The sequence below is a fragment of the Cavia porcellus genome, unplaced genomic scaffold (assembly GCF_034190915.1).
Source record: "Cavia porcellus strain 051 isolate PalLab524CR breed Dunkin Hartley unplaced genomic scaffold, mCavPor4.1 scaffold_3, whole genome shotgun sequence".
NCBI classification, from domain to species: Eukaryota; Metazoa; Chordata; class Mammalia; order Rodentia; family Caviidae; genus Cavia; species Cavia porcellus.
This window is the reverse complement of record NW_026947486.1, coordinates 95,042,360-95,059,780: the sequence shown is the minus strand read 5'-3', so window position 1 is coordinate 95,059,780 and position 17,421 is coordinate 95,042,360. Positions and strand designations below refer to the sequence as shown.

At 39.6% G+C, this 17,421-nt stretch overlaps 2 long non-coding RNA genes across 3 annotated transcripts in view; one reads left to right on the top strand and one right to left on the bottom strand.

Annotated features, from left to right (window-relative positions):
• The window catches only part of LOC106025919 (uncharacterized), an 86,786-nt gene that overhangs the window by 7,503 nt on the left and 61,862 nt on the right, over nt 1–17,421 (top strand). The gene's annotated exons all lie outside the window — the stretch shown is intronic.
• Nucleotides 1,877–17,421, bottom strand: part of LOC111754786 (uncharacterized) — a 40,916-nt gene continuing 25,371 nt past the window's right edge. For both annotated transcript variants that reach the window (XR_002789457.2, XR_010046656.1), the window contains exons 2-3: nt 14,591–14,714; nt 1,877–14,357 (exon numbers count right to left, since the gene is read on the bottom strand). This is a non-coding gene — a long non-coding RNA (uncharacterized LOC111754786). The remainder of the gene's footprint in view (nt 14,358–14,590; nt 14,715–17,421) is intronic.

Below are 17,421 nucleotides of genomic sequence, written 5' to 3'. Positions count from 1 at the left end.
GGTACATTGGTCAGAAAGGTGGAGCAGGCCCTAGTCCTGAATTGGCCCTCTCTGGCTTCTCTGAGTTATTCCAGGAGCTCTGGGAAAAGGCTCCATGCTGGCCTCACATAGGTTTTGTCCAGGTAGAAGCTGGCTACTGGGGAGGCAGGAGGGAGCCAGGTGCTGCCAGGAAGTCCAGGTCCTGGGAGCTGTGGTGTTAGACTTTGGCTGAGGAAGCCTTTCGGAGAACTGAGGAAAGCTGCAGTCACTTGTCTCCTGTTCCTGGCAGAGGATAAGGCAAGCCACGTCCTCTAGTCCTTGACCCATGAGATAATGGCTCCTTGCAACAGTGACACAGCACATAAAACAGGGTAATTCAATCTGATATCTCCAAACAGCATATGAGCTCACTGGGGTTTCTAGAGGTAACAGAAGTCTGGATCCCATTGCCTTGAGCAAGGAGAGCAAATGGAGAAGTGCTGGAGGCCACCCTGCTAAGCCAAGAGAGGCCAAGTCCCTCCTGGAGTGAAAACACATTTATGGGGTCCAAGAAACGTAAGACAGTCCACAAAGAAATTTTCTGAGCCCAGAGACAGCAAAGATAGTGGCTTATAACCGGTTCTAATGGCTAAGATAAAGACCTGTCCCCTGACTGAATTCTGTTCTCATCTCTGTTCCCTTAGTGAGGTTGGTGGGGAAAGAGAGAACTCATCTCTTACTTGTTCTCTGAAAAGATGAAGTCCTTGAGGTCCAGATATTCTCACACTTGCAGATGCTTCAGAAAAAGTTTCAGATGAAGCTGGTTAGTAAGTCTGACAAGATGGCCGCCATTTGGGTGCTGAACACTCAGAACATTCTTCTTGCTCCCAAGTTGGTGAAGAGTGAAGAATTACTTAGGGTTCACTGCCCAACTGAGAACCATTCTGGAGCCCATTCTTCTACTTTCCTCACTCTAGACATTTCACCTCAGTAGTTGAGATGATTTAGGGCTAGGGATATATAGAGCTCAGTGGTAGAGCTACTTCCTAGAATGCACAGGCCCTGGGTTCCACCCCCAGCAACACACACAAAAGCAGGGAGGGAAGACACATGAAAGAAAAGAAGTATTTTGCATGCTTGGACTTGACTTTTCTATGGTTAAAAAAACCCAATTTCTGTTGTATTGAAACCAATGCCAAATGTGTAATGGAATTAAGCAGGTCATTTAGAAAACAGGAATCCTAAGTGCTTATTATAAATGAAAAGGTAATCATATTTACTGGTTAGGAAGCTGCCGTTGTCAACAAATATTCTTAATACATACAGTGTCTAAGCTATTTTAGCCTGCGATGTAAAAAAATTAAGGATCACAGGAAGATTCCATTCCCTAACATCAAAAAAAGAGAAATATATAAGATTCATGAGCTAGACGTATAATAGAGAAGATATGAGTATCTCCAGAATGATGATAAAAAGGATGTCAGAATGACAGTTAAGTCCACATACAGAAACAAGACACATTGGAGAACAGAAAATTCTGAAATAAATTTTGCCAAGAAAATAAAAATTGGGGGTGGAATAGTAGAACATTTGTTCAGCATGTGAAACACTCTGAGCTGCATTCCTAGGTAGACACAAAAAAAAATTGATAAAAATAGTATGAATAAGATTCAAGATGTTGGACTGGGGATCTAGATCAGCGGCAAAAGCATCTTCCTGGCCAGCGCAAGTCTGTGAGTTCGATCCTTGGTACAAAACAAAAAGATTCAACATATTTTAGAAAACTTATATACATGTGTGTTTAAATTACCTATGAGTACATTATATAGGTTCTTATAGGAAATGACTAATAAATTATTTTAGGAGATACAGGGCAGGGGAAGGTTGTACAGAAAAGGAAAAGGAAACATAACTTAAATTTTTATTTAATGATTTTTAATTAATATATAGCTGGGATACATAATATTCATTTTTGGGGAGTAGGTACATATACACGTTTGTATTTAAACATGAATCATCTAAAATGATGTTTACAAAGTCATAGCATTTTATTCACTGGATATTGACACAAACAAAAACTTAGAGAATGAAAGAGAAAAATTATAAACTAGTAAAGCAGTAATAGAGGGGAGTGAGGGGGAAGAACATATAAAATCCTAACCCCCCAGAAGCAAAAGTCTATAAATTATGAATTACAGAAACACTTATAAATTGAATGACTCTTTAAAATGGACAATAGGAGCTTCTATTTAGGGATATAAATTAATAAAGATTTTGCTAGCAAATTTTCCAGGTCTGGTTTATGTTCCTATAATAATGGTACTTTGGGAAGCTCAGCCTTAGTATTTTAATGACTTTGTGAGATCCTATCTGAAAACTTAAAAAAGGTCTGAGGATATAATACAATGTGAAGGCTGTCGATTCAATCCTTTGTGTCACCAAACAACAAAAAAACCAGCTTAGAGTGTTGAAAAAGTTTTAATCTTGGAAGGGAGAAAAGATAAAGATGGCATAATATTTGTAAAGGATTGTGCAACTAACTCTTTAACATATGTTCATAGATGTTGTAGCTTAAATCTTTTTTTTAAGCCTAGATACTTGCTGAGCAGGGAGTCTCATGCCTGCAGTCTCAGCACTGCGGGAGGCTGAAGCAGGAAGATCACAAGTTCGAGCCCAGTCTGGGAAATTTAGTGACTTGGTGAGATCCTACATGGAAATTTGTTTTTAAATTTAAAAAGCTGGATGTGATGTAATCTCTGCACTGTAATCTCTGCACTCTGGAAGGCTGAGGTGGGAGGATGGCAAGTGTTGAGCCCAGCCTGGGCTAGTCAGGAGTGACTTAGCGAAGACCCTGTCTCAAAATTAAAAAACATTGGGGCTGGGGATTTAGCTCAGCGGCATAAGCACCTGCCTTGCAAGCAGGCAGTCATGAGTTCGATCCTTGGTACCGATAAAAATGAAAAAGACAAAAAAAATTTAAAAACATGAAAAGGCCAGGAGATTTAGCTCATGTGAAAGCCCTGTGTCTAATCAGTCACCATTACCACCAAAAACCATCACATACTTGTAGACAGAGCTCTAAGATGATTCTGTTGGCTCCCTTTTCCTATATAATCCCCTACAGTTAGGTATAGGTTGTACCTGTAAGTGTGATGTGATTCAGTATCAACGGGCCAAAGTGATGAACTTTTGCAGATGTAATTAAAATCCTTCAATGAGGTGACTGAATTTATATCCAAAGGAAGAGTGCCCTCGTGGACCTGATTTAATCAAGAGAGCTCCTTACAAGTTCTTGGAGGTCAGAGATTCTGTCTTGCTGGCCTTGTGAATTGTAAAGCTACCAGGAAATGAATTTTGCCAACCACCATGTGAGTTTAGAAGAGGACCTTGCGCCTCAGATAAGTCCCAGGCTGGGCCAACACCTTCCCTGTAGCCTTGAGTCAAGCACCTAGCTGAACTGTGCAGACTTCTGACTCACAGAGACTGAGATGATACATGTATATTGATTAGGCTATTAAGCCTGTCCAGCATGTAATAATTGGTTTCAATGCATGGGGTGAGGGGAGAGAGCCTAGTACTAGAAACTGAGGTTTGTGCTCCCTGCTCTCAAAAAGTCATATGCTGAAGTCCTAAGCCCTGACGTGGTGGGATTTGGAAAGGTTTAGATAAATATGATATCTCTGTAATGTGATATTTGTCCTTATAAAGAGACAAAGGGGCCGGTCATGGTGGCATGCACCTGTAATCCCAGCACTCAGGAGGATTGCTGCAAGTTCAAAGCCAGCCAGGGCTACAAAGTGAGTTCAAGGCCAACCTGAACTACATAGTAAAACCCTATCTCAAAAAGAGAGAGAGACAGAGACAGAGAGATCTATCATGTGAGAATACTAGAACCTTCCCTATCTGAAAACCAGGCCCTTAACAGGAACTGAATTGCCCAGCACCTTGTTTTAGGTCTTTTCAACCTCTAGAAAGGTGAGAAACACATTTCTGTGCTTTGAGAGAAACCTAGTGCATGCTGTTTTGTTATGACAGCCCAAACTGATTAAGATCTCTATAGTAAAGTAGACAGAAATAGGAAATCTGATTTACCTACCAAATGATAATATAGGACAACAGTTGAGGAACACTGGCCTGTGGAGGCAAATAAAATACTAAACTGCAGGCCTGTGAATTCAGGGTGGTGAAATAGTTGGAAAAGGAAATATACAAAACAGTATGTTTTTGACAGGGAGTATGTATGTATGTTAGGATCTCCATGTTGAGCCTTGTAGAAAGTGTATGTAGTCAGTCAGGCATGGTGGCATAGGCCTGTGATCTGAGCACCATGGAGGTTGAGGCAAGAGAATTGCCATAAATTCATGGCTAGCCTGGGCTACAAAGTGAGTTCATGGTCAGGACCCTTTCTCAAAACAAACAAGTGTACTGAGGTGAGCACAAAGACAAACTGGTCATGACAGATGGTAATGGATGACTAGAATTCTTTTTAAATGGATGAAAACTTAGGCATACCAAAATGCTAAAAGAACTTAATCTGCAAACTGATCTTAGATAAGCATTTTATATTTTTATTTAGCACATTTTTCATTAGGAGAGCTTACTAATACCAGTTATAATATTTTTCACAGAAAAATTAGTATCACTTATGGAATGAACTGCATGCCCACAAAATTTGTCTAGTGAAGCCCTAACCCCAGTGTGACGGTATTTGCAGATAGGCCCTTTAAAGAGGTAGTCAAGCCTTCAGAGGTCATGGTCAGGTAGCCCTCTAAGAATAGGTAAGCAGAGTTTATATGACTTGTATCAGTCACACTGCTGAAGGGTTTAGGTTAAATGAGATCATCAGTGGGCCCCTCACCTTGCAGGACTGTCTTCCAATAAGAAGAGGGAGAGACCAAGAGCTTGCTCTCTCTTCCTCCATTTGCATGTGCATAGAGGACAGGCCACACTCAGGACACAGTAAGAAGGTGCCATCTGCAAACCCAGAACACAGGCCTCACCAAAAACCAAACTTGTAGGCACTTTGATTTTGGACTTTCAGCCTCTGGAACTGGAAGAAAATAATCTATTGCTTAAGCCACCTGGTCTGTGATTCTTTCAATAGAAGTTTGAGCAGACTAATATATTGTCTTCAAATACTGATGAGACTATATGGAGGGTTGACTACAAAAATGCATGTTAGGAAACTGTTGAAACTGTATAACAGAAAATGAGAGAAGATAGTATGTCTCTGCTTCCATAAAACTTTGTTGTTTTCGTTATGTATGAATGAAGTAAGATTTTTAAGTCATATTAGATTTCATCATATTTAGGAATTACATGGGTATTTCATAAATAGTAAATGAAATTATTTTTTCAGTATCTGGAAACACTTGAAGAATAAAGATTTCTATATAATATGTGAAAAGTAATAAAATAAAAAGACATGTTGAGGACTGGGTATACAACTCAGCGCTAGAGTGCTTTCCTAATATGCATGAGATCTTGGATTCTTTACCAAGTGCCACAAAAAAAGCTAAGTGGGCTGACTTTACATGTATATGGGGCATACCTGTAACTCCAGCCACTCAGAGATCGCAGTAGATCACAAATTGAAGGCCAATGTGCAATTTAACAAGATCCTATGTCGAAATAAAAGAGAACTAGAGGCATAGCTCAGTGATAGAGTGTTTGTCAAGAAAGTACAAGGCCCTGGGTTCCATCCCTAATAAGGCACATATATCAACCTAGTTTATGAATGAATATTATAAAGTTACATAAATTATATAATTTTTAAAATTAGGAAAATTGATACTTTTTAATTTATAATCTTGCCAGACCTGGATATTTTGAAATGGCGTGAGTCACCTGTTAGAAGGGGATAGTAAAGCTATGTAGGTAGGAAAAAAGTTAAATTTAGAAAATTTTATAATGCTGAGCCCATGTAAAATAATTGTGCCTAAAGATAATCAGATTCAATATGACTCTACACGCATTTTTAAAAACTCAGATAATATGAAAAATAAACATGCCCACTAAGTAAACAATTTTTTGTTGTCAGAATTATGCCACCATGTATAAGAACATATTACTAAGTAAATATGTATAAAAAATGTCATTTCAAATGTACATAAAACAGTACTTGGGATGTAGCTCATAGAGAGATCATTTTACTAGCCTGGGTAAGGCCTAGGTTCCATCCCCAACATCACATATAGAAAAAAAGCACATAAAATAAAATGTAAGGACAGGTGTTTTGGTACATGCGTGTAATCTCAGTACTCAGGAGACTGAGGCAGGAAAATCATTGAGAGTTCAAGGCCATCCTCGGCCACAAAATGAGTTCAAAGCCAGCTTGAACTGCATAGTGAAACCCTGTCTCAAAAAGACAATCAATCAATCAATCAATCAATCAATCAATATTCTTCCTAAAAAACAGATGCTGAAAACAAGATGAAAATTCAAATAAAGAGAAAAATGTGGTTGAAATCTTAATAAGGTCCAATAATATATTCACTAGAAACAGACTCTTGTATTTGTTCTAATGGAGAGAATCAGCAGTTAGATCCTCACAAATTGAAGTGATAGACAGATGAAAGAAATAATTGTTGAACATTATTATTTGACTTAGAGGGACATTTGGTACACACGTAAGATGTGTCATGAACATGTAAGAGCTATAAAGACTGTAAGAGTCTCAGAAAATAAACCAAGTACCAGCTTTTTAAAGGACTAGTATCTTCTAGAAAATGGAGAGAGACTCTCTGGGAAGGTAGGAAGCCTGTCTTATCAAGGACCATGAAGCTAGATGACTTGAGATGGCTTCCTCCAAGCCTAGAACTTCTAACATTTTCTTTTTCTATACAGTCGTAGAATCCTGAGTTTTGGCCCTTGAAGAAGACAACCTGATAAATTGGGAATCCTTATGAACTAGCATTAAGTAGAAAGATGCTGAATTGTGAAGCACCTGTCTGAAGGAAATGTATTTCTTGAAAAGAGATGTCTCATGAGGGTGGGTGATTTAGGTCTCTTTTGATCTTGGGTGGAAACAAAAAGCAAAATCACCGCTATGTGAGCAAATTTCTTTGAACTGAGCCAAATGCATGGCAGATCTGTTTCCTATGCGTTAGTCTTTTATCATCATTTAAAGACTAAATAGACAGCAAGTGGGGGTGGGATTGGGAATAGAGGTGTTTAACATTTCTGGAGCAATAATGTTATCATGAGGAAGTCAGCTGATGAAGTTTATCCTGTATGAGAAACCAAAAGTTGAAGATTGGACCTTTGGAAAGGTTAAAAAGCCCCTGACCACAACTGTGATTCTCTTTGCTTCATCCCCCAGACTCTCTAGGTGCTCTGGACAAAGGTAAGACATAGCTGTACATGCTAACCAATGAGCAGCCAGGACTGAGCAAGCAATTATCAAGAAACCCAGGCACGAGAAGTCACAGAGATAGAGCTTACGGGCCCTCCTAGCATAGGCTAAACTAGAGGAAGCAGTTTGCCAAGTGCACGGCTTTAGCTCTTTACCTTCTGTCCCTGTCCCTTGGGCTTGAGGCAGACAGTCTGGTACCCTCCTTTAGCATGCTGGTCCTTGGGTCCCATTTGATAGCATCAGAGTTCAGCATGCAGAGGAAAATTTTTCACTGTATTATAGAGGATATTTAGTATGTTCAGAGCCAAGAGGCAATAATTAATAAACAAAACTCTCAAGTGATATTTATCCTGGAGGAATGCACATACATCAAAGCATATCTTAATGATTCTAGATGCCTTGTGAAGATTAAAGGTGACCATCAACTATATAAAATTATTTCAGTTACAACAGGCCAAGACAAAAATTCACAAGTGCACACGTTTTGTCCAGTAACTCTGGAAAAAACACTGATCACAAGCCTTATGTGATATTGGCACACCTGTAAATCCCAGCACTCTGGGAGGCAGATCCAGGAAGGGGATCACGAGTTTGAGTCCAGCATGGGCAACTGAGCAGACCCTGTCAGAAAATTTTTTTTTAAAAATGCCCTGGGTTCTATCCCAGTACAAAAAAAAAAAAAAATGAAAATGATCACACAGCCATAGGACACAAAACAGTAGTGACAATTAGATTAATTGATCAATGAAAGTCAATAGGAGGAACAAAGGGCCTATCCTCTGATGGCTTGGATTTCATATAGTTTTGATATCCAAGTAGTCTTCTTAAATCCTTGCAAAGACTCCATAACATTGACTGCATCGGGATCAGGAAAGACGTTTCACATCATTGACTGGGGATTAAAGCAAAATGTTTGATCTTGAGGATCAAACCCCATCCTACTTGGTTAGTCTAAGAAAACAGGGATGATTACCTTAAACTGAATACATAGACTTACATAGATATTTAAAGAGTGAATATGTGCAATGCAAGTCCTCTACCAAAACTATCCATAGCATTTCTGTCTGGGGTAATTTTTCTAAGGTCATGCTATCAAGTATTCACTTTATACATGTCTAAGTGTTTGAACTAGGGCTGGAGATTTAGATCAGTAGCTCAAGTGTTTGGTAAGCATAAGGTCATGAGTTCAATCCCTAGTACCAAAAAAGAAAAATAGTAACAAGTAAGGTTTACATTTGAAATCATGAGATTCTACCGCTCATATTTTAAAGTAGTCTTCACTGTTAGATTTCATTTCTCTAAAAATTATGAATAGTTTTATTTACACATAGACATGAAAAGGGTCACTTTTTATAATGAAGACAACAGTCTTAGGTTAAATTTCTAAATTACATAAAATCCAATCACCTGAAGGATATCTAATGTCATATGAGGTGGCCTTGGATACAAGGCCTGGCAAAAGTATGCTAGAAGGAAGAAAAACCCCTCAGAACTCTTGAAGATGGCCACACTACATGAAAGTCTAAAGTTTTAGCAACAAATCCACGCCCTCTGTCTGTCTGTCTGTCTGTCTGCCTGTTTCTCTCTCTCACACAGACACACACTCATATAAGCATTCAAATGGAATGGAATTCAAAGTAAAAGGATCATAATACCAGTGCTTGTTGCAGTGATGTGCTTAGCCCTTGCTCTGAGTGAATCATACACGGAGATTAACTTAGGTCAGAAGTGTGACCATAAAAGAGGCAAGAGTTCTTAATGCCCTGAGGAAGGATACCGTTTGGGGCCTGCAAGCAGTCTTCATCAGTGAAAGGTTAAGAAGTAGGCACAGAACACAACACCAGCTATCAGGAGTGAACAGTTAAGTCTCAAGCCTCAAATCTCTTCCTCCTCAGGGAGAGACCCATTTGTGTCCCCTGATGAAAGCGGAAATTACAGCAGATGCCTGTCAATGAGCCTGTGTCTTCATAATGGGCCCCGGAAAAGGACTGCTCACCAATGTCTGTTACCTCCTTCCTGGGCTCAGAACAATACTTCTATGCTTTCTGTGTATGTATCTTGTCTCTTACTGATGTTCTGGAATTCACTGACTTGACACAGTGGTACACACTTCTCAGGACCTTCTTACTCCAGGCAATGGGACACCAAGCTCTTCAGAATATCTGAGATCCCAAAAAGCACACCAGCTGTTCTTAGACATCACCTGGAATAAGATTCACCACCTCATCCCTGCACTTTTTAAATTCCTTCCTTTTTTATTTTGAGATTTGATCTCACTATGTAGTTCAAGCTGCCCTAGAAATCACTGTGTAGCTCAGGCTGACTTCAAACTGAGTGCGATCTTCTTGCCTCAGCCTCCTGGGTGCTGGGATTTACATGTGCCACCACACCCAGCCCATGCTCTGCACTTTTAATACTGCTGAGACAGGAACTCAGCCCCTAAAGTGTAAGGGTACCTTGCACTACTCTACTGCCTCATTATCCAGTGGACAGGGACAGAAGACAAGTCAAGAGCTCTCCACAGGCTCTCTGTGGCCTCCTACTGTCATACTTACAGTGACAGGAAACCAGAGCCCTGCCCAAGTCCCACCCCACTTACTGAGCAGCTTCTTCTCTCAGATTCCTTCATCCTGAGTTCCCAGAAGGCCAGGCCTGGCATGGAGTCAGGCCATTCCACATTTGAATTCCAACTTTTAGCTTTCCTTTGCTTTTGTGAAACTCTTTCCTCGTGATGGCAGTATGGTTCCAGGAAAGCAAGTGAGCCCTTCCCCCAGGCCCTCTTCTCCCGCCCACTGCATGAGAAAAAACCAGAACCAAAATAAAACAAAACCACTAAGCAACAGAGGCACTAGGAAACGTGGCTGATGTTCCTCTTTGCTTTTGATTTAGTAAAACATTAAACAACCAAACTTCTCGGGTATCTTTTCAGGCCCTTTTAAAACTTGTTCTGGGCTGTGTGTGGTGGTGCCCAGCTCTTATCCTAGCACTTAGAAGGCTGAGGCAGGAGGACTGCCTGCAGTTTGAGGCCAGTCTGGGCTACATAATGAGTTGAAGGTCAGCACAACACACATGTAGGGAGATCTTGTCTTAAAAGAAAGAAACAAGAAAATATAAAACAATAAAAAAAATGCCACAATGCCATGTCCAGTAGACTATGGCTCTGCTGATAGCCTCTTCAGTTAACATTAGAGCTACAGATTTTCACATTTGGAAGTCGCCTTGGTTACTTTTTTCGCATTGCTGTGTCAAAATACCTGACACCCAAGCTGAAGGAAGGAAAGGCTTATTTAGCTCACTGTTGTGGAGTTTTCAGTCCGTAATCAGCTGGCTCTAAGGTGGGGTGGCATGGCACTGGGGCAACACTTCACGGCAGCAGCCAGAGCCAAAGGGGAGAAGAGAAAGTCTCTCTCCCTCTCTTATATTATACACAGGCCACCGGACACCAGGGCAGGTGTAGCAATCACAAAATCTCTGTGCCCTCCTCTTGCACAAAATGAGAATATTTACCAAGTAAGAACCCTAAGTCTGCTCCCTGCTGAGTCTCTCAATTAAACTTTTAAACTTCTGAAATTGACACACTGTATCAACCTCACAGACATCATCAAGCACAGGGCTCACATCTCAGAGATCTGTGCAGGGGAATAGAAATGTGTGGATGCTTAAAGCACTGGTGAGGCTATTGCAGGTGTTAGACCTTGTGGACCTTGACCTAGCTGACTGTCCAGGCTCCTGGGGTCCTCTCCAGTTTTTTGACTCACAAAGTTAAGAAAGTAACAAAAATGACATCAATCCTTTAAAACGTCTTTCCAAATGGAGAGCTTATTAGTAAATATTTCAACTGTTCAAACCTGATGCTCAAGATAAATACTCAAATTTTGTTATTTTCATTTAAGGACTTTAAACTTTACATAGCTTTTGAACTAAGAGGTAAAAACTGCCTAGGATTCTTTTCTCTAGATTTCTCTGCTTCATATTTATTCATGTTTCTGTTTCTGCATAAGCAGTAATGCTTTTTATGAACAGAGAAACAGTGCATTTTGAAATAATTGGACAGTAGAGAATATAAATTGTGTATCCTGCTCAATCTCATTGAAGTTGCACAATTATAAAGCAAAACTTCCCAGGGCCAATTAAGTGTTCACTAGTTATAATTCTGGTCTTGGGATAAACACCAGTCTTTCATTGGAGGCAAGCATTCGGCCACCAAGCTACATTTTCAGCCCCTTTTAAAACTTTTAATTTTTGAGACAGAGTCTCCCTAAGTTGTCAAGGCTGGCCTCAAACTTTATATATCCTCTTGCTTCAGCCTCCTGAATACCTCAGATTACAGAGTCTTAAATTTCTTCTTTATACGGTCTTAAATTTCTTCTTTTTTGGGAAAAGTAGTGAAATTTAATTTTTTTGCAAGGTTAAATTTCTCTGCCTTCAAACTCCATGTCAGTTTATTTTCTTTTACACGAGGCTGAATTTAATTTACTGATACTGTAGAATTTTATATCTCTATTTTATATCTCTTCCTCAATGAAATGGATTCTTAATTTTCTTTTCAGTCACATTTACATTTGAATTGGGTATCAGTGTTATAAAAATTGTTCAGACTATGTTTGGGAGTAATTCTACTTCATTTCTGCTCTAAAAGATTTAAAAATCAGACTGGATTTACTTTTCGCTTGCAAGGTCATAGAACCAACTTATAACCATGTGATACAGGTGCTTGCTTTGGGGAACATGTTGAAAGAAGGTCCATTTCATTACTGTAGTTCCCTTCGGGCCTCTCCCATCTTCTGCTCTTTGCCACCTGTGAGGGTGGTGACAATGAAATCCAGGTAGGCCACTCAGAAGACCAAAGCAACTGGTGCTTTTCTTAACTCTGTTTCCATAACTTTCTACTCTGATAATTTATCTTTTGTGAGTTTTTTGATACGTTAAAGGAGAATGTTATATTTTGCATTTTATTTTGAGTAGCAGGGGATGAGGTGAGTAGGCCAATATTATACATAAAGAGCTGTTGACAAATTTAAAAAAACACTAGACTTTGATCTATTGTAGCAGACTAAATGTGACTAACCCATAAAGTAACATTTCTCATTTGTTTCAATGCAATTTTTCCTTGTCTTCTGAAGAAATTCTAAGCAACAATATTGTCTCAAATGAGAAGAAATACAGTTAAAATGAAAGAAAATGAAATAAACATTGTTTTGTTTTATGATGCTAAAGAAAGAACCCTGGGACATTCTGCTGAGCTACACCCCACCTCTTGCCCAGGCTCACCTCTAACTGGTGATCCTTCTGAATAGCTGGGACTGCAGGTGTGTGACTACCATGTTCTGCTGAAATTTAGATCAAAAGCCTTTTCAATAGAGAGCAGAAAACTGATAACATGAGAAAGTACTTATGTTTCCATCTTAAAGGAGGAGCATGGGATAAATTCTGAGGAACTAATCATTGAGAATTATTCATATTTGAAAAATATACTACCCAAAGTGAGGCATTGTATGATCTGCATGGATACTAGATATCTATGCCTTTTAACTAGGGATCCAAGCAAATTAGTACTTTCCACTTGACATAGTATAAATGAAATAGCTTTTTGAGATCCAGAAAATGATAATCTCTTTGAGCAGACTTTACTCTTCTGAGCCCTCTTTTGGATGAGACTTATCTTGGGGCTCATTTTTGGTTGGCCTGGCCCAGTGAAAACCACAATCTTAGGTCAGTTTAGAAAGACTAGGCCTCCAACCTTGAAGTCTTCTGTTAGTAGGAAATCATGTACTGACCCTTCTCACTCTGTTTCTTGATTTTAAATCCCAAAATGTCTTTGTATGTTGAGATAACCTTGATTTCTTTCATTCCTATTACAAGGCACTAATTGCAATAACTTTGAGGAAAATATATATATATATATATATATATATATATATATATTTTTTTTTACCATTTTAACCAGTCTCAGAATAATTTTGTCATTAAGAATAATAAGCCAAGTAATGTGTAGCTTGATGCCTAGAAATGCCATACTCCTGCTCTTAATTATTGAGAATTGTCTTCTTAATTTTTGGCCTCAGTCCTTGAAATGCATTCCCAAAACATACAACTTAATAACCTGAAAATAATATTTGAGGTGTAAATTTAAGTGAAGAGCATTGGTATAAGCAATAAAGGGTGAAATTTAGACTTCAGTTTGATTTCAGACAGAAACCAAAAGTAAGTGGCACTCCAGTGAGCAAGTTCCAGCAGGCTGGGTAAAACTCAAGGGTAGCCACATTTCTGGTGCCATTTTTTTCAGACAGGAAGGGCGGGAGAACAGCACTGGCGGGCAATCCGTGTGACCCTTCGTGGAGCACTACTACTGCCATCGTGTGGACAGAGTTTCAGTATTATGGGCGCCATGATAGTTCCTTTCCCATGAATCTTAGCTATGGAGAACATATTGCCTATAGCTAGATGGAAGCGTCTTGAACTCCAGGCTAGACCTCTTTGCCTTCTCTGAAGACCCGGCCATTAACACTTATCGTAGAACCTGGATGTAGAGGGGCCAGAAACGGGCCAGCAGCTTCCAGGAGCCGCCATCACAGGAAGTTGTAGGAGAAAGTTGCAGGGAGGAGCCATGTTTCCTGTAAGTGTGGGCTGGACAGAGGGATCCACTAGTGAACAAATGCAGGCTCTTGATGACACTTATTTCCTATCTCTATCCCTTGTGGCGAGTTTTCAGGCCCTTACAGGATGCCCCTTAGCTGTCACGAGTTGGCTTCCTCATTGCAGGATCCTAAGATCAGCAGGGCTGTGCTGCTTCCAGGTGGCAGCTGCATACTCACCCAATCAGTCTTCATTTGCTCCTGGTTCCTGGCTTGACTCAGAGAAGGTTTGCAGGCTATCCGAGCTCTCAGATAGCCCTGCCTTCTTCAACTGCTAGATCTTTCTGCGAAGGAATTTCTCATGGCTCAGGATTTTGTAAAACCATTTCCTCAGGATGGAAGGATTGCCTTAGTACTGCCTCCAACTGCAGTAATGCCCCATCTTCCTCTCAGGGAGTTTGGAAAAAAAACTGCAAAAAGAGATGAAGATAGCTGGGAGTGTGGCTACTCTCACTTGGATGGATTGAGGATACTTCCTAGTCTTATAATCTTCAATTTATTTGGTTTCTATATAATATCAATGTCAGTTCTAATGTGCAAGTCTTTTGCTTCATCCCTAACACTGGAAAAAGGGCCGAGAAGGAATGGAAGGAAGGAAGGAAGGAAAGAAAGAATAGGGGGAAAAAAGATCTAAACTACCAACCCTCATAAGGCAGCTTCTGAAGAATTGAATTTCCACATGACCTTCTTCATGCAGCATTCTATGTCAAGTGTTTCCTCTTTGTATCAAATTGTCTTGAATTGGGGCCAATCTCCGTCTTCCATACCTAGAAAAGAAAAGAAAATGTTTACATTTAATAGTTTGGCAAAGAAATCTAGCCACTAGAAAACATTCAAATCACTATCCTGCCTCACTTTCCAGAAGTAGAAATGATAAATATATGGAAAAATGTTCAACATCACTGGTCATTCATAGATGCAATTTAAAATAGTGCTGAGATTCCATCTCATTCCAGAAAGAATGGTATTAAGAAATCAACCAATAACAAATGCCATCGGGGCTGTGGGGAAATAAGAACCCTTCTCCACTGCTGGTGAGAGTGCAAACTGGTGCAATCAGTGTGGAGATTCCTCAAAAAAATAGGACTAGAGGTTCCATATTTCCCTTCTTGATATCTTTCTGGAAGAATTAAAAACAGCATCTTACAGCTATATTTGCCCACCCATGTTTATAGCAACACAGTTTGTAATAGTTAAATCTTTTAAATAATGTCCACCAATCAATTAATGTATAAAAAATGAATTTTCTTATATACTTAGCCTGAAGGAAGGAAGGATAAATTTGAGCTATTTCTAGGTAAATGAGTGCACCTTGGAACCACATACTCTTAAATGAAATGAATCAGACACATTTTTGTAAATACTACATTATTTCTGTGGTGTGAGAAATCAAAAGTACAAATAAGGACCAAAACATATAATAGATACTGTGAACTGGGGAAAAAAATATTCAAATGCAAAGGTGAACCAGGGAAGGGTGGAGGAAGGAAGGGAAAAGAAAACAAGAAAAAAATGGAAACCAGGCTTTTGTAAACAAGGACAGGAGGGAAATGGGAACATGAAAGAAGAATCATGATATATCATGTACAGGCACAAATTCCCTATCATAAATGTGATCATTATGTGAAACTAATATTAATATAGCTAAAAACTTATGGATAGTCAATAAACGTAAATATTTTAGCCACTTCTGGTTTCTCCGGTGTTTATTAGCAGACTGGCTTTTGCTTCCTGTTCCTAACCCTTTCCCTAATCTTTTAAGGACACATCTCTTCTGCTTGGTCACCTAATTTGAGAAAGAGATCTCAATAATGCCCCCTCCTCTGCTAAGCTTATCCCAATTTACTTAAAGAAAAGAGTGTATTTGTGTGAAAACAAAATGTAAATAAAGGCCCCAGGAGGTGGAGTTCCTTTTGATTATCTATGGAAAAATGGGAGACAGAGGTAGAGAGGCACACACTCTAGAGAAATGCCCAGCACTATCCTTTCCTGCCCATTGTCTCACTGTGGGCCCTGTTCTCCCACAAAACCCTGAGCCCCCAAAGGCAGGTATTTGTGATACAAATACCCCAGCTTCAGCTTAAGAGTAAATGTTTCCCTCCAACTAACTCTGTGTCCCGAGTCTTCCATACATGGAGGTCTCCACAGTGAGGCATGGGTGAATGGAAGGCTGCTGAGCTTTCCTAAGACTATGAAGAAGTCTGTTGGTATTTTTAGAATCTCCTATGTAGGGTATTATGTCATCTGCAAATAATGATTATTTAACTTCTTTTCCTATCTTTATTTCCTTTTTTTATTTTGTTTAATTACTCTGCCTAGTGTTTTCAGAACTATACTGAGTAGGATTGGTGATAGTAATACAGGGGGGAAATCTTCCAGCCTACTAGATGTCCGGTACAAGTTCATGTTCTCTAAAATCAAAGAATGATTTTTAGAAACAGCGGAAGTTAACAGCAGAATGTATTTATTAAGAAAAAGAATGCTTCTGTTCAAGAGAGACAGAAGAGGTCCTGAGTGGGTTGCCAAAGACCTTGCATTTTCTAGGAATTTTATAGAGCAAAACCACAAGGTGAGGCGGGCCTAACGTGGGTCAAAATGGGAAATCACAAGATGGGCCTGAAGTGGGACAGAACTATGGTCAACTAATAAGATCATGAGAATAACTGCTCAGGTAAAATTGATTTAATAGGAATCAAATGGGGAAGCTGCTCACATAGCAAGCAGGCATGAATACTGAATGGGGGCTTTTCCTGTAGGGGGTTGGCTAGTGGCTCCATCTGGCTTCCTCAAAGTGATGGATACCTATTTAGAATACCAATCTCTGATCTTTATCCTTAGGAAGCATGTGGGCACATTTGTTTTATTTTTTGTCTTGGGGTCTGGCCCACAGCAGAAGTATCTGTCTCCCCTACAGTTGCAAAGTATGTCATCTTCTGCACTGGCTCCTTTGAGGGCCCAGCCTTGGCTGGCTGCCTATAAGATTTCTATCTAACTTAGTTACCTAAAACCATAGTGGACATCCTTGTTTCATTCCTGATTTTAAAGTGAAAGCTTTCAGTTTTTGATCATTTTATGATGTTAGCTATTCCTGTGTCATAGCTAACGTTTATCAGATTGAGATCAAGAGCATGTATTCAATTTTTTTTTTTAGGGTTTTTATCATGAATGGGTGTTGGACTTTGTCAAATCCTTTTTCTGAATTTATTGAGATGATCATGTGATTTTTGTCTTTGGCTGTGTTGACCTAAACTTTTGTGAGTATCCTTCTCCTTTAGACATCCCTCTCTACTTGCTTCTACTTCTGTATTCTGTATTCTAAAGAAGGAGTGTTGGTCTAATGATCCACTGTGACCTTCCAGTGCTTCAACATCTTGTTCAGATATGGCCTCTCCTGGGCTGTCATGTTCCAGGCACTCAGCTGCTGGAGAAGGGAACTGGCTCCTGTGACATTCCTGAGTGTGCCTACCTCTCTGA